General features: G+C 34.6%; 1 pseudogene; it reads left to right on the top strand.

Moving 5' to 3' along the window:
• The first annotated feature begins 729 nt into the window (after positions 1-729).
• On the top strand, positions 730-1,719 carry LOC101141816 (heterogeneous nuclear ribonucleoprotein A1-like; annotated as a pseudogene).
• The last annotated feature ends 8,046 nt before the right edge of the window (positions 1,720-9,765 follow it).

Here is a 9,765-nt window from a genome sequence, read left to right as displayed (position 1 = left end):
TGTTATAAATAGTAAAAAATAATTATTATTGTTTTTCATTATTGAATTAAACGTAATAATTTTTAGTAAAGAGATGTTTTCCTAGACCTAGGTCTTCAGTCATTAGATGGTCATGTTCATACACGATCTCAAATCATCTCAGTATTGGTAATGACAGTTGATATGTTTGCATGTAAGTTAGCACAAATATATACATAAATAAACACGATGTAGAATTATACACATGTGCATGTATGTATGTATGTATATGGAATCAGTGCATTACAGAAGCTTTTTAAAGTAGGTTTTAGATTTTATTTATTTTGTGTATGTCTGTGCTAAATATTTCCTTGAAAGAAAACATTATAGAAGTTCAGGCTGTTTTCATCCAGAAAGTGTGTGGGGGAAGAGGGTATTATAAAAATTATAAATAAAATCAAACTTTTATAGTGTATCTCAATAGAAATTACCCAAAATAAATTATCGCAAAGTTACCAAGAAAAAACATTGTATTATCACTCAACCTTAGTAAGTTTTGACAGTTAATATTTTTGTTTCTTCAACTTTTTCTTGGGATAATTTACTGTGCTTTCTGTATTGAAATGAAATGATCATATCCTGTCTATTTAATATATTTTTCACATCCTCTGATAATAGTAAAAATTCTTGTATTGTGTAAATATTTATAATACATTTATTTGCTTAAAATACTTTCATAGCCTTTCTGCCCGTGGATGCCGCCGAAGAAGCATGGTTAAAATCTCTCTTCTCTCTGCCATCAGGTCTAAGTCTGAGTCTCCTAAAGAGCCTGAACAGCTGAGGAAGCTCTTCATTGGAGAGTTAAGCTTTGAAACAGCTGATGAGAGCCTGAGGAGCCATTTTGAGCAGTGGGGAATGCTCATGGACTGTGTGGTCATGAGAGATCCAAACACCAAGTGCTCCAGGGGCTTTGAGTTTGTCACATATGCCACTGTGGAGGAGGTAGATGCAGCCATGAACGCAAGGCCACACAAGGTGGATGGAAGAGTTGTGGAACCAAAGAGCGATCTCAAGAGAAGATTCTCAAAGAACAGGTGCCCACTTAACTGTGAAAAAGATATTTGTTGGTGGCATTAATGAAAACACTGAAGAACATCATCTAAGAGATTATTTTGAACAGTTTGGAAATACTGAAGTGACTGAAATCATAACTGACCAAGGCAGTGACAAAAAAAGGGGCTTTGCCTTTGTAACCTTTGATGACCAGGACTCCATGGATAAGACTGTCATTCAGAAATACCATATTGTGAATGGCCACATCTGTGAAGTTAGGAAAGCCCTGTCAAAGTGAGAGATGGCCAGTGTTCATCCAGCCGAAGAGGTCGAAGCTGTTCTGGAAACTTTGGTGGTGGTCATGGAGGTGGTTTCACTGGGAATGACAACTTTGGTCATGGAAGAAACTTCAATGGTTGTGGTGGCTTTGGTGGCAGCCATACTGGTAGTGGATATGGTGGCAGTGGGGATGGCTATAATGGATTTGGTAATGATAGAAGCAATTTTGGAGGTGGTGGAAGCTACAATGATTTTGGCAATTACAACAATCACTCTTCAAATTTTGGACCCATGAAGGGAGGAAATTTTGGATGCAGAAGCTCTGGCCCTTATGGTGGTGGAGGCCAATACTTTGCCAAACCATGAAACAAAGGTGGTGATGGCGGTTCCAGTAGAAGCAGTAGCTATGGCAGTGGCAGAAAATTTTAATTAGGAAACAAAGCTTAGCAAGAGAGGAGAGCCAGAGAAGTGACAGGGAAGCTACAGATTGTAATAGATTTGTAAACTTAGCCAAGCACAGTGGTGACAGGGCCTAGCTGTTAAAAAGAAGAAATGTTTTAGAAAAATACTCATGTGTATGGGCAAAAAACTCGAGGACTGTATTTGCGACTAACTGTATAACAGGTTATTTTAGTTTCTGTTCTGTGGAAAGTGTAAAGCATTCCAACAAAGGGTTTTAATGTAGTTTTTTTTTTTTTGCACCCATGCTGTTGATTGCTAAATGTAATAGTCTGATTGTGGTGCTGAATAAATGTCTTTTTTTTTTTAATTTTTCATAGTATACTTGGTCTTTTGGAAATGTTTAAGAATATTAATTATTATATTATTAACTATACGGTATTACAATATTTTGCAAGACAGACACTGGATATATTTTATTAAACTATGAGAATTCATTTCCATGGTTTTCCACTCTTATAAAATATGTCACTCTTCATAAGAAGGAACACTGTATGAATCCTTACCTAATGCCAGCACAATGCAAATATATAGTAAACATACTGATATTTACCCAAAGCAGTAAGATTCAATTTTAAATAATGAATTCAACAGACAGAAACTTTCTAGAGAAGGCATTTTAGAAATAGAACAAAATTTATTTTAAAAATAATGCGCAGGCTAATTTACTAAGTAAGTAGAATAGAGGGCAGTTGAAATGTGTTTTCCCTTATGTCCTGGAATTACTTAGTTTCTAAAGTCAGAACCCAAGAGTAAGGGAGGTGGAAAGGATTCGAACACTACTACATTTCTTGGCTTCATATCACTTAGTGTTATCAAATAATCATCTTTACTCAAGAACTGTAATGTATTAAAAATACACTCTGTAGCTCTGTGCTAGACATTTTACGGAAGTCATTTCTTTTAATCCTATATGCAAATATGTACCCTTCTGCTTCTATGCACCTGCTTATAGGAACTGTGCATCTCCAAATGTCGACATAGACAGGCCAGAGGAACTATTCAAGGTTACATGGACCTGGCATTTGCATATAACACAGTGCAAGCGTTCTCAACTTTTTTGAACCCTCTCCCTTTACTTCAAATTCTATTTTACACAGATTGGTATTGCTTTGGTTTAAATTGAGTGTGGGTAAAGAGTAAATTAGTTCACCACCCAACCTCTCCCTTCCTTCAACCTTTGCCTATCTCAACCAAGCTTCCCACCAAAATTAATGGCAGAGGGCTTTTTTTTTTTTTTTTTTGATGGAGTCTCACTCTGCTGCCCAGGCTGGAGTACAGTGGTGCGATCTCAGCTCACTGCAACCTCTGCCTCCCGGGTTCAAGAGATTCTCCTGCCTCAGCCTCCTGAGTACCTGGGACTACAGGCGCCAGCCACCATGCCAGGCTAATTTTTTGTATTTTTAATAGAGACAGGGTTCCACCATGTTAGCCAGGAGGGTCTCGATCTCCTGACCTCTTGATCCGACTGCCTTGGCCTCCCAAAGTGCTGGGATTACAGGCGAGAGCCACCGCAACAGGCCTAGTGGCAGAGTTTTAAAAACAGTGGTATAGGGCAAATATCTCCTGCTAAGCTAGTCAGCTTCTAAATAGTATTCCCTTTCAGTCTTAATGTCTATCATTGTAAATTAAGAAAACAAGTTGATTATCTTAATTATGTATCATTCTCCAATTTGAACTTCAAAACATCCTATGTGTCAGGTCAGTTACGTATAGCTGGGTAAACATAGTGGTTTAGGAAATTGATAGTCTTTAAAACAAATTGATTAGAGAACTCAGAACCATCAAGTGAAAAACCAGAGTTGGAACTCCAACTATTTTACTCCATATCCCATGCTTTTGTTGTCAATATATAGAAAACTACAGTAAGGTAAGTCATCAATAAGTTGGTCTTCATTATAGTCAACTCACACTGGAAGAAATTCTCAGTGGTAAAAACCCCTTTAAAATACAAGCTATTTCCTAAGACAAAAGTAAAGCAACAGGACATAATAACATGCCTATGCTATTGGCTGCTGTAACAAGTGACCACAAGTTGGGCAGCTTGAAACAACACAAATTTGTTATCTCACAGTTCTCAGTGTCAAAAGTCTGAAATGGGTCTCACTAGACTAAAACTGAGGTGTTAGCAGGGCAGATTTCTTTCTGGAGGTTCGAGGGATGGATTCATTTACTCGCCTTTTTCAGCTTCTTGAAGCTGCTAGCACTTCTAGGTTTCTGGTCCCCTACCACCTCCAAAGCCAGTGATGGCCAGTCTAGTCACCTCATACTGCCTCACTCTGAGACTAACTCTTCTGCCTCCCCTTTCCACATTTAAGAACCCTTGTGATCACATTCATCCTACTTGGATAACCTAGAATAGTCCTTATCTTAAAGTTGGTTAATTAGCAACCTTAATTCCATCTGTGACTTTACCTTCCCTTTGCTACTGAGCATTGCATATTTTCAGGTTCCAGGAGAGAGGATGTGGGCATCTTTAGGGGCCATTTCTTTTCTGCCTACCACAGTGCCTGAAGAAAAAAATGAGTGAATAGAAAGAAGGTGCTTGGTCTGCGTGGAGATCAGAAACGTGAAGCAAAGGCAGTGGAAGAATCATCAGTGTTTATCTAACAAAGTCTATAGGTAGAGACACCAGATTAGGGTAATGCAAACTTTACTACACAGCCCTCTAATCACTACACAGGCACATCCTGTGATGACAGAGATCCCCAGGATTTTCCATGGCCTAACATACCCTTTAGCCCAGTTTCCTGTGCTCTGAGTTCATGCAGCAAATCATCTTAAGGCTCTGAATTCAGGTTCTTAGAAATCATGATTCCAGGAAAGGCATGTGCCACATCAGAGAGTGAAATACATTCAGGAGGAAAAAACATCTACCATCTCTATGTTTTAATATTCTGCTTTGTGCACACATATCCTGCAAAATTGAGGGCCTGATTAATTTGGAGTCTGCTTAACAAAGGTGATTTTCTGGAACTTCAGTCCTCAGACCAGACTCTGAATTAAATCCACTGTCCAAGAAATTAGCATGCTGCAAAAGCCAAGTAGCTATTTTATGATGCTCTGTGATATAATTGGTTACTTTTTGTCTGCTATTTTATCTTAGTAAATTTCTAAGGTTTTTCAAGCAACATTATCCTAACTTAGATGTCGGTGCTTATTTAGAATTAATCAGAATAGAAAGTAAAATATTACTGAAATAAAAATATAAATCAAAGAGAAAATAGTTTGATCTGTACATGCTTTAGTTATGCTGAGCTTTAGAGACACACAGTGTTAACATGAGGCAAAACACACTTTGCATTGACTGTGCAGCTTTTAAATGAGAAAAGTATCTTAGTTTTAATTTTGAAGATTAACTATTTTTGAAGACTAGTGACTCTCTTTTAATGTTGTCAAATTACATTTTTTTCACTAAAACGACATAGCCTAAAAGATTATTATAGCAAGAAAAATTTTACACTTGATTTTTTTCCTGCAAATCAAGGGCCCTTTTAAATGTGATCTTTACTTAATTGTATTATTTTTGCTATTTTTAGTATTTTTTTTGAAAATTTACCTCCATTAATAAAAGGGAGAAAAACGAAAAGAGGTACAGGTTTCCATTACACCCATTATCAAAGTTATATCATAGCTTCTCTTCTAGCTTAGGTATCTTCACCCTTCTGGCTTGGAATCAGTAGGATCCAGTTCAAGAAGGATGCACGAAGCTTGTGAAGTAGTGTATTTTGTGGATTTTTTGTTTATGTGTTTTTAGAATTTTATTTTCATTTCTCTCCAAGTAATACGTAGATTCTTCTCCTTGTACCCAGGTGCCTGTTACATCCTGGTGACCATTCAAATACTTATAAAGTCAATATCCCATGTCTTTGGCGCTCCTTCCCTGGATTCCAGATCAAAGCAAACTGTCCTTTATGCTTACAAATTCATTCAATACACAAAAGGATTGTAAGAGCATAGTGGATATCTCTTCTCATATAGTATAGTTACTTTATCAGCATCAGTATCAAATGGGAGTTTGTTACAAATGCACCATCTCGAGTCTCACTCTAGAACTCTGAATAAAAATCTGCATTTTAACAAGAACCTCAGAGTGATTTTTGAGCTCACTAATGTTTCAGAAGGAATACAGATAAAGCCTTGGTCCTGAGATTTGTTTTCAATATTTTATCCAAATTTTCTAATTTTTGACACTAAGTGGTTTATACTCCTTATAACCCTTTTAATATAAGAAAGCTTTCTAATTATACCCTTTTTTTAAATTCTAGATATTGTCATTTTGTATTTTCTTGCTAGTTTTTTTTCTCTTTCTCTTTAACTTTGATCAGTTTCCCTAGAAGTTTATCAATCTTTTTCAGGAACCAATATTCCATTTAAAAAAATGTTTCTTCATTATTGGCCTTAGCATTAATTTTGTTCATTATTTTTCTTCATCATTGACCTATAGATTGATTTTGTTCTTTTTTATGTTTATTTTATTTTTCATTGACATATACTAATTGGGCATGTTATGGGGTACAGTATGATGAGATCTTATTGTTTATTATTATTTTTCTACCTGCTTAAAAGAATTCACACATTTCTACCTTCTTATGGTGGTTATTTAGATCACTGCTTTTCTACCCAGGCATTTTCCTTTCTACTACAGGCACTTAAATCTAAAAATTTTACTCTGAACACCATTTTAGCAGAACACTAAAAAGATCTTCTAATTTTTCTTTAGATTTCTTCATTGAGCCATGGATTATTACAGATACTCAGAGTATATGTCTTTTCTACTGATTTCTAAATTAATGTTGTTGTGCTCAGAGAATATACTCTGTATTATTTTGATTCTTTGACCTTATGTTTTATGACAAAGCATTTTGTCTATTTTGGTGAATGTTTAATGCACACTCGAAAATAATATATATTCTTCAACTGTTAGATGTAGTGTTCTATCAATGTCAATTAAGATTTATAGCTGTTAAAAAATATCATGTCTGCATTGATTTTTATGAGTCCTATCCATTTTTGAGAGGGTAGTGTTAATATTTCCAATTGTTTGTGCATTTTAATTTTTCTTTTACGTTTATTAATTTTGCTTTTGTGTTTTGAAAGTCTATTATTGTGAGCACACAGATTTTTGATAATATTTTTGGTCATGAAGTACACTAGACTTTGATGTTAATATACTTACTTCTACTTTCTTATGCTTAGGGTTCTCAAAGTGAAGTTTCCTCAAGCTCTTATTTTAATGCAGTCTTTGTCTTTTTATTTAATATTCCTTTTAGATGGCATATAGGCAGATCTTGTTTTTTTAATTCAGTCTTAAAGTCTTTTAATTGGAGTGTTTCTTTTCCTTCCATTTATTCTAAGTATTGATATTTGTTCCAAATACAAATATACATTTTGTTCTGCAGATCTTTATCTGCCCTTTTTTGATGAGCAATATGTTTTTCTAGTATTTGATTTGTATTTCCTTTACAAATTCTTGAGATATCCTTTTTATAACATTTTTCTCTTTGACTTCCCTAGACATTACTATATGCATGTTTTGCTTATCTACAGTCAAACAATGTGTAAAATTTGCAACAGCGTAATCCCGTTTAACATTTTCCTGTCCTTTGTGCTCTTCTCACATCTTCTAAATATGTTTTTAATGCTACAATACAATATTGTTCCTTTTTTGCTTTAAATGATAACCCTTTAGAGAAATTTAAAGATATTTTTTAAACATTTCATAGTGTGTTTGTGTACATGTGTGTAATCTTCCCTTCCGCCTAGTATTCTTTCAGAAAATTTAGGTCCATTCAAAAGTAAGGGCTTTTAAAAACACATTTATATACTATCCACAGTGTTCCATGCCTTGATACTTTTAATTTTATATGTGTCAGAAACTTTGCATATATTGTACTAGCCTGTTGTCACACTGCAAATAAAGACATACTCAAGACTGGGTAATTTATATAGGAAAGAGGTTTAATGGACTCACAGTTCAGCACGGCTGGGTAGGCATCATAATCATGGCAGAAGGCAAAGGAGACGCATAAGCTCTGCATCAGTTTTAAATTCAAGAGAGACTTGTAATTCAAAGTTAAGAAAATATGTTATATTTTGATTAACCTATAGAAGAGAGAAATCTCTTCGTGAAACATGATTGGGAATTACAGCACATTGTTAAAAAACAGTTACGAATATGAAGATAAAGTGTACCCTAGATATTTATTTTGCTCAGTATATATCCTCTCTTAAATGGGTTTTTTAATTTTTTTAAAAAATTTATCTATTTATTTATTTTGCCCAGTCTGGAGTGCAGTGTCAAGATCATAGCTCACTGCAACCTTGAGCCTCTTGGCTCAATTGATCCTCCCGCCTTGGCTTCCCAAAGTACTGGGATTACAGGCATGAGCCACCATGCCTGACCTGGTGTTCTTTACATTGATAAGCCTTGATATTTTAATAAAGATTACTATTCTGATAAAAAAGTGTAATTAAATGGAACTATAACAATTTCTCTACCTAACAATTAAATTTAGTTATTTGGATCATGAAGCTCAATATACATAGACATTTTAACTAAATGATTAATTTTAAATAAATGTATGGCTGTTGATGGGTCATAAAGTTTGAATTTTGGCCCACTGTAGAGTGGGAAGAACATTCTAAAGATAGGCCTCCACAACATGTGGCATATGATATCTAGCAAACACCCTCCTAGCATGATGCCTGTAGCATGCAAAAAGACCAATAATTATTTTGTTAAGTAAACAAATGGATACTTAATACTACCACTACAGTTATACAGTCATCTGCCAGAGATGTTATTGAAAAGATTCCTAAGGGAATAGAAAATTGGGGATGACCTTTAAAGTGCATTGAACCTCTAAAAGTATTTGATTCTATACCTTCAATATATTGGCACTTGTATGTCACAATACCTTGCTGATTTTCACTTGTGTAGGAAAATGATGCAGTTTCAACAGAATAGCATTCTGACCCACTTATTCTCTCATTCTGAAGAATTCTTATTTTATTAGTAGTAGTAGTAGTATAGGTAGGTGTGTGTGGAGACATACAGGCTTTGAAAACTGAATTGATGACACTTGACAGAAAGTGAAGTCTACTTCATTGTAAAAATACAATTAAAATAAGGGTTACTAAATTAGAGCACAATCCCAAACAAGTCTCAGACAATGAAATTTTAGTTGCGGAAAATGACACATATTATTATTTTGTGTAACCAGACCCCTTCTTCCTGACTATTAAAGTTGTGTGAGTTGGAGTCACGTATTGCCTGTTGCCTCAAAACTATTTTTATTAGCTTTCTATCACCCCATTAAATGAGAGTCCAGTTAAATTTGATATTGCTCTAATAATTTTTTTATCATGCTGGCAACTTGATTTATTACTTTATCCTTTGTTATTACATTTTCCATACTTTATTGTAAAAATAATAAAACAACATTCTGGACAAGTGTTATTAAATTTTAAATGACATCTTTGCTTTCACAGAAATGATTTAAATGGCAACATTTATTTTTTGATTGCTTATGAAAAAGCATTTTTTCCTTTTGTTCATAACTAAAGGAGAATTTGTGGGTCATAAACAAGTTTTTCTTATTATTTCCTCTTTCCTATTACCTACCTTCTCTCTTCTCATCTGATTGTTCTACTTCCTCCCTCAAGGCACTTTCAAACCACTAAGTTCTAAGGCAATATTTTCTACTTGTGATAAATTTAATGCTGCTTTGCCCTCAAGCACTTGACACAGATAACTTGCTTTATATCATAAGGTTTGAATAAGAGAGTTTATATATTCAGTATTTATTGAGTATCCACCATATGAAAGGTAATGGTGGATGATTAAACAAGGAGAGTAGAAAATAGATTAAAGCAATGGTTGGCATATAAGGGAAAATATCTGCTATGCTTCTTTCTATTAAGAGCTACATGAGATATCAAAATAAGAATTGAAAGTCGGTGTTTGAAAGTTTGGTTATCTCCTAGTGCTGGTTTTACAAGAATATCCACTTT

This window comes from Gorilla gorilla, chromosome 12 (genome assembly GCF_029281585.2).
Source record: "Gorilla gorilla gorilla isolate KB3781 chromosome 12, NHGRI_mGorGor1-v2.1_pri, whole genome shotgun sequence".
NCBI classification, from domain to species: domain Eukaryota; kingdom Metazoa; phylum Chordata; class Mammalia; order Primates; family Hominidae; genus Gorilla; species Gorilla gorilla.
This window is presented reverse-complemented; position numbering and strand designations above follow the sequence as displayed.